Below are 15,109 nucleotides of genomic sequence, written 5' to 3'. Positions count from 1 at the left end.
TAGTGATCTGCTCTGGGCCCATGTGTCCGCAATGATGCTGCCATCGCTGCTGCCCCACTTGGAGCAGCTGCCAACAGTTTCGCTCAGCAACACAGGTGAGTGGCTGCCCCAACACCAACTCAACCCGGGTCAAACACCCCTCTGCGGGCAACATGACCCCCCTGCTTGTTTCCTCTTCTGGCTCTGATGAGCGAACTTTCTGCCTTGAGCATTTCTGAGATAGAAAATATATGCTCAGGCTGATTTGGAATGCGGTCCTCCTGTGAAAGATATGCTCCACCAGGCCTGGTCCTCTCTAGTTGGGATGGTAGACCTGTGGCACCTTGCTCAGTCATTGATTTAGATGCATTATCCCAAACTCAGTCCACAGCAGCCGATTCTTGACCACAAATGAAGCTCTTGGTAGGGCCTCAACCAATGGACCTCATTCTCCTCACAGGACAGTTGTGAGGAAACAAGGGATTTATACAGAGAGATCTGTGGAAAACATCTAGGCAGAGAGGGAGCGGCCTTCAGATAAGGTTTTGGCAATTTTGTGAGCATATGACAAGAAGATACCAGAAAGGGCTCAGGTGGGACCTGCTATTAATCGTACATCAGGTGTGGGATTATGAACCGAAACATGGCTATCTTTCATTATTAACCTATCCCCATGAGGAAGGGGATCCTTCACTTTGTTAAGTTTTGCAGCTAGAGAAACAGGCACAGAGAAGCCAGGTGACCTACTTATGACCTCAAGTTTACAGGAACCTCGGCCTGACTTCTCTACCATGATCCCTAGGACAATGGGTGCTATTCAGTCCACTTCTTGTGGTGGGAAGTCCACTTCTTTTCAGTCGTGGGTCTTGAACTCTAGGATTGGGCACTGTTCCTGTGCTCTTCAGCTCAAGGCTAGCACTCTATCACTTGAGCCCACAGTGCCCCTTCCACTTTTCTGGTGGTTCATTGGAGATAAGATTCTCACAGATGTTCCTGCCTGGGTTGTCTATGAACCCTGATCCTCATATCTCAGCCTTCTGTTTAGTTAGGATTAGAGTTCTAAGCCAGTAGCACTGGATTTTACTGTAATTCTGGTTCTCTCTCTCTCACACTTTCTCTGTCTTTCTGTCTCTCTGTCTCTCTCTCTCTCACTCTCACTCTCTCTCTCAGAAACTGGCTGAATGGGTGCTCTAGGAGGTGGCCCAACATCCCCATGTGGCTGGAACCCAAGATGGCCTACTCATTCTGGTTCTGGAGGTGGGTTGTGGGTCAGGAGCAGTCTCACTCAGCGTGTTGATATATCTCCATGAGATAAGCCCTGTGAGGGTTATTCATTGACAATCTAGCCTTACTGGATTTATTTTATTGTATTTTTTCTGCATAATTTTCTACCACATGGCCAATATTATGCCAGATGTATGTACCAAATATGTACCAATATCATGGTACATAGTTATGGAATGAAAATATAATGTCAACTTAAGAAAGTCATTTAGGGCTCTGGGAATGTGGCTTCATGATACGGTGATTCCCTAGCATGCATGAAACCCTGAGTTCAGTTCCTCAGTACCACATAAACAGAAAAACACTGGAGGTGGTGATGTGCCTCAAGTGGTAGAGTGATAGACGTGAGCAAAAAAATTTCAGGAATTATTCCCTAGCCCTGAGTTTAAGTCCCTTGAATAACAAAAACAAAATACAAAAAACAAAAACAAAACAAACAAAAAAACATTTAGTTAATAAATACAAAATAAAGAAACCATACTTGGAATATATATTGCTGCTGCCATACTGACACCTGACAATAGTCCCTAATTCATGTACTTCACTTATATTAGGATATTGTTTTGAAGAAAGAGTTTTGTTCATTAGGTCACAGCAATTAATGGCTTGAATGTGCTTAGATGTCAGGTGAAGATTAATTCTGGAAATTCAAAGATTCCAGGTTTTTGAATGGTCACTGCTAATCACAATGAGAAGGGTACTCTAAGTGAGATTTGGAAATATTTTTGGTCATTTATGGCACCAAAACGGCAGAGGCAAAGTAACGGTTGTGACAGAAAAGAAGGAATAATTCCAGAGATAATGAATAAATGATAGTAACTAAGGTATACCAGAATTTTTTTTAGAGAACCATTTTTGGTTTTTGAATAAATAGTTATCAACTAGTCTTATTCCTCGGTGTGTTTAGCATTCTAAATCTCTTAGACAACTTCTTAATTTCTGTGCAATAACTGTATCTCCTTCTGTGCTGTTCTTTCATACCATATCTTCTTTGCTTTCTAAAAATCTGAATCTTTCTATATTTCTCTATGAACATTTCCTGATACTAAGTACACCTAAAAAGATGGCAGAAGATGTTAATGTAAGGATGCCATAGCTTATGAGTCATTAATGAAACAACATGGAAAGGAGGACATATTTATTGCTACCTCAAATTTTCTGAAAAGCTGCAATGCCATCATTTCATTCAAATTTCCATTATTTGTCTGCATAGTGTCATTCAGTGCACATAAGCGCAAAAATGAGCTAGGTGCTGGTGGTTCATGCCTGTAATCCTAGCTAATCAGGAGGTTGAGACCAGAGGATTGTGGTTCAAAGCCAGCCTGGTCAGGAATGTTCATGAGACCCTTATCTTCAATTAACCACCTGAAACCCAGAAGTGGTGGTTTAGCTTAAGCAGTAGAGCACTCAACATGAGCTGAAGTCCTTAGGGAGTCTCCAGGTTCTGAGTTTAAGCCCCACAACCAACAAAAAGTCCAAATATTACCTTAAGTTTCCCCAAAAGGAAGGACAATACCAATAATCTTCCCAAGCAGAAAAAATAATTTCAAAATGATTCAGTGCACCTATTTTGCTGAGTTATTTAAGTTATGGCTTCTTTGCTAGACATATTCTCTTCCTTTAAACATTGTCAAATATTAGCTTTATAATGAACTTCATCTAATATTTTTGTTCCAAAGAGAAGACTATACAATTGATGTCACTTAGCTTTCTTACTATTTTAAGTCAAAGCCAAACCAGTCAGGAGAGGCTGTCAAACTCTTATCGCAAATTGAACACCATAAAACCAGAAGTGGAGTTTTGGCTCAAGCAGTGGAGTAACAGCTTTGGAGGCAGGTGGGCAGGAAAGACAACTGTTCAGGGACAGGATCCAGCCTCTAGGTTCAAGCCCCAGAACCAGCAGAAACTAAACAAACAAGCAAACAAAAATCCCAGATATTTCTTTGGGACCCTCTTTAAAGGAGTACTGGTCAGAGAAGAGGCTCCTTTGCCGATCATACACACTGGATCCTGCTTTTTTGGAATCTTTATATTCTGGAGATCTCAGGGCCAGAACAAAGGAATTGATAACTTTCTCCTACATCAAGAGAATCATCTCAGGAGAGAAATATCCTTCTATAAGACATTTTAAAGCTCCATGTCTTTGTTCCTTTGCAGAACACTTTTTTTATATTTTATTTTATTATATTTGAGAACATACTGTACAGAGGGGTTACAATTACATGGGGAGGATAATGAATACATGTCTTACCAAGCATTGCAGCCTCCTCCTTTGTTTACCCTTCACCTCCCTTCCCAGCCTCCCCCCGCCCCCCACCCAGTCATACCCCCCTCCCCCCCACCGACATTGTAAAGCTGGTTTTGACATGACATTTTGTACTTCTCATTGTTGCAACAGGTCCACCTGTACCCTTAAACGACTTGTTTGTCGCCATCTCCTCCACATGTTATACTGACATCAAATATAGTGAAAGCGGGGGTTACACTGTGGGGGAGGGACATACTTGGTACTCAAAAAATTAAACCACCCAACAACAAATCCTCAATAAATAAGTGGGCGAAAGACTTAAAGAGAAGCTTCTCTGAACAAGAAAGAAGGATGGCCAATAGACACATGAAGAAGTGTTCAACATCCCTAGCCATAAGAGAAATGCAAATCAAAACAACATTGAGATATCACCTCACACCAGTTAGAACAGCAAAAATCAAGAACTCTAACAACAACAGATGCTGGAGGGGATGTGGACAGAAAGGATCCTTACTTCATTGTTGGTGGGAATGTAAACTTGTTCAACCACTTTGGAAAGCAGTATGGAGGTTCCTCAAAAGACTTCACATACATCTCCCCTATGACCCAGCAATCCCACTTTTGGGCATTTACCCAAACGTTTACAAACAAGACCACACTAAAGCTACCAGCAGAACTATGTTTATTGCAGCATTATTTACCAAAGCTAAGATATCGAACCAACCCAGATGCCCCTCAGTAGATGAATGGATCAAGAAAATGTGGTATATATACACAATGGAATTCTATGCCTCCATCAGAAAAAATGACATTTCCCCATTTGTTAGGAAATGGAAAGGCTTGGAAAAAATTATATTAAGTGAAGTAAGCCAGGCCCAAAGAAACATAGGTCCCATGGTTTCCCTTATTTGCAATATCTAGTATAGGTATAAGTCAAGCGGAAAAGGTCAGATAATGTGATGTTAAGAAAACGAACCCTTAAATATGTATTTAAATGTTTTCGTTTCTTTCATGCTTGTGTTTCTAACGCATTTATAAGATTATTTCTTTGTTGCTTTGCAGGAGAACACTTTTAAAACAACGTTATTTCCTTTTGTTTTATGCTGGCCTTCAAATGATACATTATTTCCTTTTGTAATACTCTCAACTAGAAGTTTACAGAAAAATTTTATATGAGTAATGAGCACACTCAGAAAAGCCAGGGACATTTTCCTTCAAGCCTTGCGATACTTTTCTTGTACAGTAAAAAGGAAAGCACAAGTTAAGTTGAACTTTGTTATTCCTCTATGTTCCATTCTTCTCCTGGGTTCAGTTTCCACATCCTGTAACGGTTACTTTCAGTAACAATCAATGGTGCTGCTTGAGTTATAATGAAAGTTTTCTGGCTTCACTGAAATAACACTAGGGCACCTTTGGACCTGAGGTAACACGTGTTTCAGAGACAACTTAGTAAAGAGAAAATATGAAATTTATATTGCTTACAAATACATTATACATTAGTACATTGTGTTCAAACTTTGTAAGTTCTCTGTAAATTAAGGCGAATTTTAAATGGGAAGAAGGTTCTTAAAACATTCTTTTTGTGAGTGTACATGCTGTTCATTATTTCCCAAATGTACATGAGCTATCAGTAAAGGAAACAATAGCAATAATAGGAGAAAGAGAAGCTCTGTGTTTACGTATAAAGGTTCAATACAATATAGAAGATTACAAATAAGACAACATTGAAACAATAAATCCAAGTCGAGTATGTAGATTTATGGGAGTGATATACAGAAACCAAGACTCCTACTTGGAACATGAATTATGATGCCACTGTCATTCTAAATCATGCTTGCTAATCATGCAATTTTGTAGAAAGAATGGAAGAATAATCCTCTTTCCAAAGCAAATCAGATATAAGAGCATGGATGGTGTGATGGCCTACAGCCTGGCTTTCAGTCCTGTGCATATAGGCTGTTTTGCCATCGATATTGGGGATGGCATGATCCGTTTATGGAATATACTGCCAATAAAAACCAACTATGATGTAAACAATGTTTGACAAGTTGTTAAGTCCAAAGTTACAGTGGTAAGAATGATTACTGTTTAGCTTTTTTTTTTGGGGGGGGGGAGTAAAGTCGTGGGGCCTGAACTCTGGGCCTAGGTGCTGTCCCTCAGCTCTTCAGCTCAAAGCTAGCACTCTAACACTTGAGCCACAGCGCCACTTCTGGCTTTTTTCTTTTTGCTTATGTGGTGCTGAGGAATCGATCCCAGGGCCTCAGGGATGCAAGGCATGCGCTCTACCACTGAGCCACCTTTTCAGCCCTAGCTTTTTTTCTTTAAATAGCTAATTGCTTTTTAAAGTTTATATGCTTATTTAATCTAGGAAATCAAAAGTTAATATTTGGTTTTTTTGGTGAAATTTGAAATTAGACAATTAAAAGCACTCATTGTCCTCAAATTAAACATTTAAAATTATTAAAACTTTGTTCATATGTTTTAGTTGTCAGAAATTTGAGCCATGCATGGGAGCTCATACATGTAATGCTAGCTGCTGGGTCTTGACTGATACAGAGAGGATTATGATTTGAGGCTAGCCCAGGGAAACATTCACAATATTGGATCTCAATCAATATCTGAACCAAATGCTTTGTGTTTTATATTTCATCTACTCAGAAAAGATAAAAAAGAAGGATTGTGGACCATGTTGGCCTGGTCATAAACAGAAAACCCTGCCATAAGAATGGATAAAGCAGGGCTGGGAAGGTGGTTCAGTGATAGAGTGCTTGCCTTGCATGCATGAGGCCCTGTGTTCCATTCCTCAGTACCACATAAGCAGAATAAAAAAAAGCCAGAAGTGGAACTGTGGCTCAAGTGGTAGAGTGCTATCCTTGAGCCTTGAGCTGAGGGACAGTGGCCAGGCCCAGAATTCACCCCCTCCCCCACAAAAAATAAGGCTAAAGCAGAGCTGTTTGCAGGTGCCTCATGCCTTGAATATTAGCTACTCAGGAGGCTGAGATCTGAAGATCACAGTTCAAAGGCAGTCTAGGCAGGAAAGTCTGTGAGACTCTTATTTCCATTAAACCACCAGAAAATCAGAAGTGACACTGTGGCTCAAACAGTAGAGCACTTGCCTTGATCTGAAGAGTGCAAGGACAGTCTCCAGGCCCAGAGTTCAAGCCACATGACCAACAAAAACAAACGTGACTAAAGCAAAAAGCGCAGGCGTGTAGCTCACCTTTTAGAGGACCTACCTTAAGTGCAGAAGCCCTTAATTTAACTGCTAGTATAGAAATGAGAAAAAGATATGAAAAAATTAAGGGAGGAATTATGATATAATCAAATACTGGAATGATAAGTACTAAATAAAAGGATTACAGGTATTTTATATGAAAATATACTGATGGTTTACTAAAAAGAAAATTATAAAATGTGAAATTCAGGCTGAAATACATGTACAACTTTTGTTTTTCTGTAAAATGATACTTATGTGCCCCTTTAGTTTAAAAGTAGTAAATGAGTTTAAAACAATATGAGTGGTTAGAAATGAATCATTATTTCTTATCACTTTGTCTGCTATAGTCACCACTTACAAAATCGAAACAATGTTGTTCATTAATTATTAATTCATTAATTTAATCTTTCATCTTTAGTGTATAGTCTATTGTGCACATCATTTAAATGTTTGAACTATCTTTGATTGTTTGTTTTTTATCCACCATGGATCTTGAACTCTGGCCTGGGAACTGTCCCTTAGCTCTTCACCTCAAGGCTACCACTCTACCACTTGAGCAACAGTGCCACTTCTGGCTTTTTCTGCTTATGTGGTACTGAGGAATTGATCCCAAAGTTTCAACATGCAAGGCAAGCACTCTAGCACTGAGCCAACTTCCCATCCCTGATTTCAATTTTTCCTTCAGACATGGGACTTGAGCACAGGGCATGGGTATTGTCCCAGAACTCTTTTGCCCATACCAGTTTAAACCACAGTGCCATTTCTTGTTTTTTTAGTGGTTAATTGGAAATAGCAGTCTCATGGAAACTTTTCTGCCCAAGTTGTCTTTAAACCACCATATTCATTTCTCAGCCTCCTGAAAAGGTAGGATTACAGGCATGAGCCACTTGAACCCAGCTGCTCATTTTTTTTAATGTTTAGTTCCCCCTCAAATACGTACAAAGTGAGATGCAAATTAACTTTAAATGAACCACTAATTGAGGATGTTTAGATTACAAGTATTTGCAATTTTTTTTACATTTTCTTTAATATGTGGGGCTTGAACTCAGAGCCTGGGGACAGTCCCTGTTCTTTTGTGCTCAAGGCTAACACTCTACCAGTTTGAGCCAGTGCCCCGTCTGGTTTCTTGCTAACCAGTTTATGAGATAATAGTCTCACAGACTTTCTTACCTAGGTTTTCTTTAACCTCAATTATCAGATCTCAGCCTCCTGTGGTGCTACGATTACAGGCATGAGCCACTGGCACCAGCTTTTTAAAAAAGGGACAACAATTCATAAGCCATAAGCCTTGACTCATGCCTGTAATACTACCTACTCTAGAGGCTAAGATCTGAAGATGATGATTTGCATCTAGAGGTGCAAAAACGTCTCTGTGAATCTGTTATCTCCCATAAACTGTTCAAGAAAAACAGAAGTGAAGCTTTGGCTCAAGTGGTATAGTGTACTCTTGAGTAAAAACGAAGCTCAGGGATAACACCTAGATCCTGCGATCAAACTCCAATTCTCACATGCACACACACATACACACACACACACACACACACACACACACACACACACACACACACACACACACACACAAACCACAAAGTAAATAGAAAATATGAATAAATCAATGAAAAATTTTAATATTGTAAGGACTTTTGGGTTTAGAGGTATGACTCAGTTGGTAGGACATTAGCTATTGATTGAATCTATCAGGTACCAAGGACATAAAAAAAGAATTATCTGCTCTGTATTTTTCTATTCTCCTACGTTGTCATTTGGGAAGTCTCTTCTTTTGAAAACAAATGTTTTAGCGGTGATACAGTGCAGCGTTACCTTTCTGTATGTCAGGTAACTAGTACATTTACTTCCTTTTACATAATCTTATCTGTTCCCCGATTCTCTTCCTTACCCTCCCTCCCATCTTGAACCTCGACTTGCATGGTTCACTTTCATCAATGTCCAGTACAGCCAGAGGGCTCTGCTGCTGCAATTTTTCACCAGTTCCCACTAATTCTGTGCCCTTCCCCCATCTTCCCTGTATATTAGGTGAAGAATACAGACTAATCAGAAAATTAAAAGACAGATTAAGAAAAGTTCCTTTGTTTCCTTATCATTGCAATTCAATTCAATTCAATTCTATATATATATATATATATATATATATATATATATATAGTATTATATAGAAAAGGTGCTTGGGTATTACAACTTAGTGAGGCTTCCTCTTCTGTTCTTACGGTATATGATGCCTAGAGTCCTGCACAGTATGTCATATTCCATTGTGTTTTAAACCTTTCTTCCACATATCAGGGAGACATTTACCATTTGTCAATTTGATGTTGGCTTAACTTTCTTAACATGATTTATTCTAGTGTCATCCATTTCCCTGCAAATGACATTATTTTATCCTTTCTAATGGCTCTTTAAAATTTCATTGTATATAGATAGCATAACTATTGGTTCCATTCATTTATTGTGGGGCATCTGGGTTGTGTACATTTCTTGTCACTGTGAATTGAGCAGCAAGGAACATGGTTGTACAAAAGTCCTTGTCATTTTCTAGTATCTCCGCTTCCCCACCAACATTTGTTGTCTGAATTCAATATATTTGGATAAGATGGTATCTCAGGATTACTTTGATATATACTTTCTTTATGGCCAGGGATGATGAACCTTTCCTGATATGTTTCTCTGCCGTTCTTCCTTCTTCTTCTGAGAAGTCTCTCCTTAGCTCCTCTGCCCATTTGGTGATTGGTTTATTAGATTTGGGAGGGGTAGTTTTCTGAGATCCATGTATACATTGCAAATTAGCCCTTTGTCTGATGTATTGCAGGTAAATATCTTTTCCCAATTTGTTCCCTGTCTTTTTAGTTTAGTGGCTATATACCTAGCCTGTGTAAGGTTTTTTCCTTTGATGGAGGCCCATTTGTTGTGTCTCTCTCCTATCTGTTGTGCCCCTGGGATTCTATTCAGGAAGTTCCTGCCAGTACCTATAAGTTCTTTTTTTAATTATTATTTTAATGGTAAAATCTTTATTTACTTTTGTAAATACATCGCAAGACAAAACTTTTCAAAAATACTTTCCCCCCCAAAAAATTTAAAAAATAAAGGAAAGCTTGTAAGAGGTAGGCAGACTGTCTTGAGACCTCTTTTTGTTCTTAAGGAGAGCAGTGTAGGGCACGACAATTGCCCCACACCAAATACTGCCATGGGTTTGGCCTTGGGGAGAGAAAATCCCCACTGGACTGAGTGTCCTCTCCTGGTCACAGCCATAGTTACACCTTCTAGTATCTATAACACTATCTAGGATTATCTAGTATGGATCCTATTATAGTTGGGCTATGCTGTATATAATGTTAAGCATTGAGAACATATCTCTCTCTCTGCATATATGTGTGAATTATAAATTATAAGTTGGACTCCAAGTTCAACAAACACAAGTTATTCTCTATGTGTTCCCAGTGTCCCTATGAGGCTCTCTCAACAAGCTGTTCATCTTTCCTGTTTAGATAACATTAAACACCATTGTTTTCTTAGGTCAAGAATGAAGATGAGGGGTGAAAATAAACTTTTGCCTTTGAATAGCTTATTATCCTCAACCCCAAACTAGAAGTTAAATTAGAAAATATTCTGTTTTTGTTGCCTCCAAAGCGATTACTCCATTATTTGTGAGGCCTGTGAGGTGTGGGGTACACTCCCAGCCTCCCCCATGCCCTGCTGGACCACAGCCAAGGCAACCCTGGGCCTTCCACTGGGCTCCATCCTTGAAAAGCTGCCTGATGGAGGGAGGTCAGAAAAATTTGCATTTACAAGTTTCCCAGAATGTGCTAGAACTTTTTTGGTCAGTTTTATAGAACTTTCTTGGTCAGTTAAGATTCCACCTCAATCTCTCCAGTATTTTCCAAGCAGATCAAGTCACTTGCAGATAATGAAGAAACTTTGTGGCCCAGGGGTCCAGGCCTTGGAATCAAAGATAGGACCAGGATGGCCAGGGGTCTCGTGTATGGTAGAGATGGCCAGGTGACTGGAGTTTCTGACTTTCCTGTTCTCCATGAGGCCTGAGCAGGGTGAAGGGCAACGAGGAGATGTCTTCTACAATAGCCACTGAAGTGAGGGAGGTGGAAGTTTAGCTGTTCCAGTGGGCAGATATGGAGAGGATTCTAGAAGGGGATCAAGTCCGCTGCTTTCGGCAGGAGTATGTTATTTTACAGAAAGCAACAGAGAAATATTTTCTTTTCTGACTACTGAAAAGTGCAAATATGCTCAAGTTTACCATTTAAAGGAACAATAGACATTTCAAAAATCTCTGTCTAACCTTGGATTTTCTTTTTTAAAAAACACAAAAAACAGTTCCTCACAAAAAGAAATATAAGTTGAGGCTTTAGCCAGGTGTTTTTCTGTCCATGGCAGTCTTTTGTGCAAAGTAAAGTGTATTGGAGCTACAATTAAACTGATGCAGTGAGGTTTACTGCCTCTGCATGCCGAGGCAGTGCACGTCATGCGTGCCCTTGCTGTTGAAGCCTGGGAGGGGCTGACCATACTTCTCCATGCACCAGCTTTCTGCCTTTGGAGGGGCGACACTGCTTCTTCTTATAAAGTCCTTTCTTGTCGCAGTTGGGGATGTGCACACCCCTGGGACTCAGCACATTGAAGAACTTCAGGTGATTCAGAATATCTTCCATGTCTCTAAGGCAGGGACCATATTCTGTCTCCCGTTTGGACTCTGGGGAGAAGTTCTGGGTGTCCGTGCTCTGGGACTCATAGTCGACTTTGTAGCGCTGGTAGTTCTTCACGGGAACTTTCTTGATGATATCCAGCTTTGAGTGAATGGAATGGAACTTGGAATCAGGCACCCTAGTGTGCTGGGCGGGGCAGGCTACCCTTGCCTTGGTCCTCCTCCGACTCACTAGCATTTCCTGAGGCAGAGGGCACAGGCAGCAGGTAGGCGTTCAGGTGGCCAGGAACGCTGGAGTTGGCGCAGAACCCGCGGCCATACAGCAGTGCCTGAAGCAGGCGTGGCTCAGCCATTGGCAGCTGGCAGCTGTGCCCCTAGTTGCAGGGTTTGGTGTAGACACGGCATGGCTGGCTCTCCCGCAGTGTGCATGTCAGGAAGCAGCCACAGCTTGGCTCGCACACCAGCTCAGCACACGCGGGCACGGCAGGCGGAGGTGTGCACTGGGCCAGCGAGTTCGTATTGCAGGACTCTCAGCACACGACGGGGCCACATCACCAGCGGCCCAAGGAACAGGGCCAGGACAGTGAGCAGAGCTACCCAGAGCGTGGGGCGCGCCAGATGCATGGTGCCCATCGCAGTGGCCAACTGGAGTAAGTGGTTATGGGGAGGAGGCACGCGGTGCGAGATTGCGGGATCTGGAGCGCAACTACCGGTACTGGGCCGTGCAGCTGCCCATATCGCACCTCAGTACCTATAAGTTCTAATGTCACCCTTATTCTGTCTGGTTTTAATGTACTTAATCCATTTTGAATTGATGTTAGTGCAAGCAGAGATCCACTTCTAGTTTTCTGTCTATGGATATCCAGTTTTCCCAACACCAATAGTTGAAGAGGCTATGATGTATGTGTATGTGTGTGTGGTGGTGGTGGTGGTGGTGGTGTGTGTGTGTGTGTGTGTGTGTGTGTGTGTGTGTGTGTGTGTGTGTGTTTGTCGGTCGTGGGGCTTGAACTCTGGGCCTTGGAGCTACCCCTCAGCATTTCATCTCCAGGCTAGTACTTGAACCACAGTTCCTCTTCCCATTTTCTTGTGGTTTATTGGAGCTAAGAGTCTCATGGACTTCCCTGTCCCTGCTGGCTTTCAACAACCATCCTCAGATCTCAGCCTCTGAGTAGCTAATATTAAAGGCATGAGCCACAGGCACCCAGCAAGGCTATGTTTTTTTCACATTACATCTTTCGCTCTTTTGCCGAATATCAGATGATTGTAAGTATGTAAATTTATTTCTGGGTCTTTTCATCTTCTTTAATATGTTTTCATTGTAAAAATAATGCACAAAGGGGTTACAGTTACATAAGGTAGGTAATGAGTTCATTTCCTCTCAAGCATTGTTACCTCCTCCTTTGTTTTTCCCCTACCATCCCTACCCTTCCACCTCCACAACTATTCCTTTCCATCCCCCTCCCCACTCCCTGCCTAAATTGTAAAGTTCGTTTTTGAACATAGTGTCTTGATCTCATTGTTAAAATGGGTCAAACTGTATCCCTAGTTAAGCATTTGGTTTTTTTCCCTTCACCTCCCAAAGCTAGAGAAATGTATATACAAGATACAGGGCACCAACATCAAAGAAACCAAAAAACCCACATAACTTAGGTTACAAGATTGGGTGGAAGAATGATGACTGTTGATTTAATTTGATAAGTATTCTATAGTTTTAATGGTAAGGCTTATTAACTCAAAGGGGGAGCAAAAACATTCAGAATAATGGACTGTGGCTACTACTCATTTGATGTGTGTGTATAGATTATGATTAATAAAAATATATCTATTAATTCCCAGTGGTAGACTGCTATGCTAACTGGGAGGAGACTTTGGTAATGCCAGGGCTTTGAATACTGGTAATGAAGCAGAATATGAGGGGAGAGCATTTGCTAAGGATGTAACTTCCTAGGCTCATACCAAATACATTGAAGTAGAATGTTAAGTGATGATCGACTGAGCACGAAATTTTATTTGTTGACATTTTTGTTTTGTGAAGTCCAGGGATTTGAACCTAAACCCTGGGTGTTGTCCCTTAATTTTTTCTCAAGGCTAGTGCTCTACCAGTTGAACCACAGCTTCATGTCCATAATTTTTTGGTGGTTAATAGGAGATCAGTCTTTCCAAATTTCCTCTTTGGCTTGCTTCAAATCTGATCCTCAGGTATCAGCCTCCCGAGTAGCTAGCATTCCAGTTGTGAGCCACCAGAGCCTGGCTAGAATCACATTTTAAAATTATTCTGTAGGTGAATCAGATGTGTCTAGCTACTATTTGAGCACTTTGGTTCCAGTGGGTCATGTCAGATTTAGAATAACAGAATTTTTCTTCTTGTAACCCGGAGCATCCAATATCTATATAATTTATTCCGATCTTCATGTCTGATCTTTTTTTCTTTGTTGTACCTTCATTTCTTACTTCACAAGCAAACACGTCAGTGATGTTTTCCTTTTCTGAAGCAAGTTACGTCCTTTCCCATCACTGAGGGATGTACTTGTTGTTCCTACTGCTTGGAGTATCTGCTTCTAGTTAATTGCATGGATGATGGCTCTCAGATTAACTATCTCCTCCTCAGGGATATGTCCTCACATACCCACTGTGAAGTTGTTGCCATGAAATTATCAATGTCATGTTTCTGATTTATAGAAATTATCATTATGATTTCTGGTTTTCTTTTCAGCATGAAATTGATGAGGAGAGAGCCACATTCACTTGTTTCTCCAACACCTATAATAGTGCCTGGTCCTTAGTGCTCAGAAGCCTTGCATGGGGATTAGCCTTCTCCAGCTCAATTTATCCTAGCTTCTGGTCAGGACAGTTCTTGAAGCTGATGTCTGGTTGCTAGCAGTCATTCCCTCTCGTTCTTTGTGCCTTTCTGTGTTGCTTAATCAACCTTAGAGCAATATCAGTGCCTGACATCTATTTGCTGCTATGGAAAGATGGCTATGACATCATACAAGTTATGGGCATTGTTTTGTGAAGCTGTGTGAGGAGACGCAACCCCACACAAGTTCTCCAAGGCAAGTGTCTCCCATGCCCAGAAGTACATTCCACAACTCAGCATCCAAACTATCACCTACTCCCTGATGCATTCAGTGTATATTCCCATTTCCATTAAAAATAGAAAAATTCAAGATATGCCTTTGATGATTTGTCATTGAATGACTGAAACAAAGTATATAATTTGGGGGCTGGGAAGGTGGCTCAGTGGTAGAGTGCATGCCTTGCATGCTTGAGGCCCTGGGTTCAATTCCTCAGCACCATATAAGCAATAAGAAAATAAGCCAGAAGTGGCGCTGTGGCTCAAGTGGTAGAGAGCTAGCCTTGAGCTGAAGAGCTGAGGGATAGCACCCAGGCCCAGAATTCAAGCTGACAACCAGACTCCCCCCCCCCCCAAAAGTATATAATTTTATGTATTTGTAAGTCTTTTTCCATCTCTCTTGAGCCCTTGGCATATTTCTATGTGTTTGTAGCTTGGGAAGAGAAATAAGGTTTAATTCAGGATAGTCAAAAACATTTTGGGAGGGAATGCCAACTTTCCATCTGATGTTCTACAGATGGCCATCTTGGCACAGGAACTGAGTAGACTGTCATAGAATAAAATGTTTGTCCTGATTTCTACTTACTTTCCTCTGGGGTCACAGAGTGTGATATTCCTGCATACGTGTTTCTTGGCTACACTCGA

The 15,109-nt window shown here is 40.9% G+C and overlaps 1 pseudogene; it reads right to left on the bottom strand.

Moving 5' to 3' along the window:
* Positions 1-11,181: 11,181 nt before the first annotated feature.
* LOC138828946 (insulin-like growth factor-binding protein 3 pseudogene) lies at positions 11,182-12,015 on the bottom strand (annotated as a pseudogene).
* Between the last annotated feature and the right edge of the window lie 3,094 nt (positions 12,016-15,109).

The sequence above is a fragment of the Dipodomys merriami genome, unplaced genomic scaffold (genome assembly GCF_024711535.1).
Source record: "Dipodomys merriami isolate MVZ:Mamm:240054 unplaced genomic scaffold, mDipMer1.0.p SCAF_169, whole genome shotgun sequence".
Classification (NCBI taxonomy): domain Eukaryota; kingdom Metazoa; phylum Chordata; class Mammalia; order Rodentia; family Heteromyidae; genus Dipodomys; species Dipodomys merriami.
Note: the sequence above shows the minus strand (reverse complement) of the source record. Positions and strands in the feature narration are given on the sequence as shown.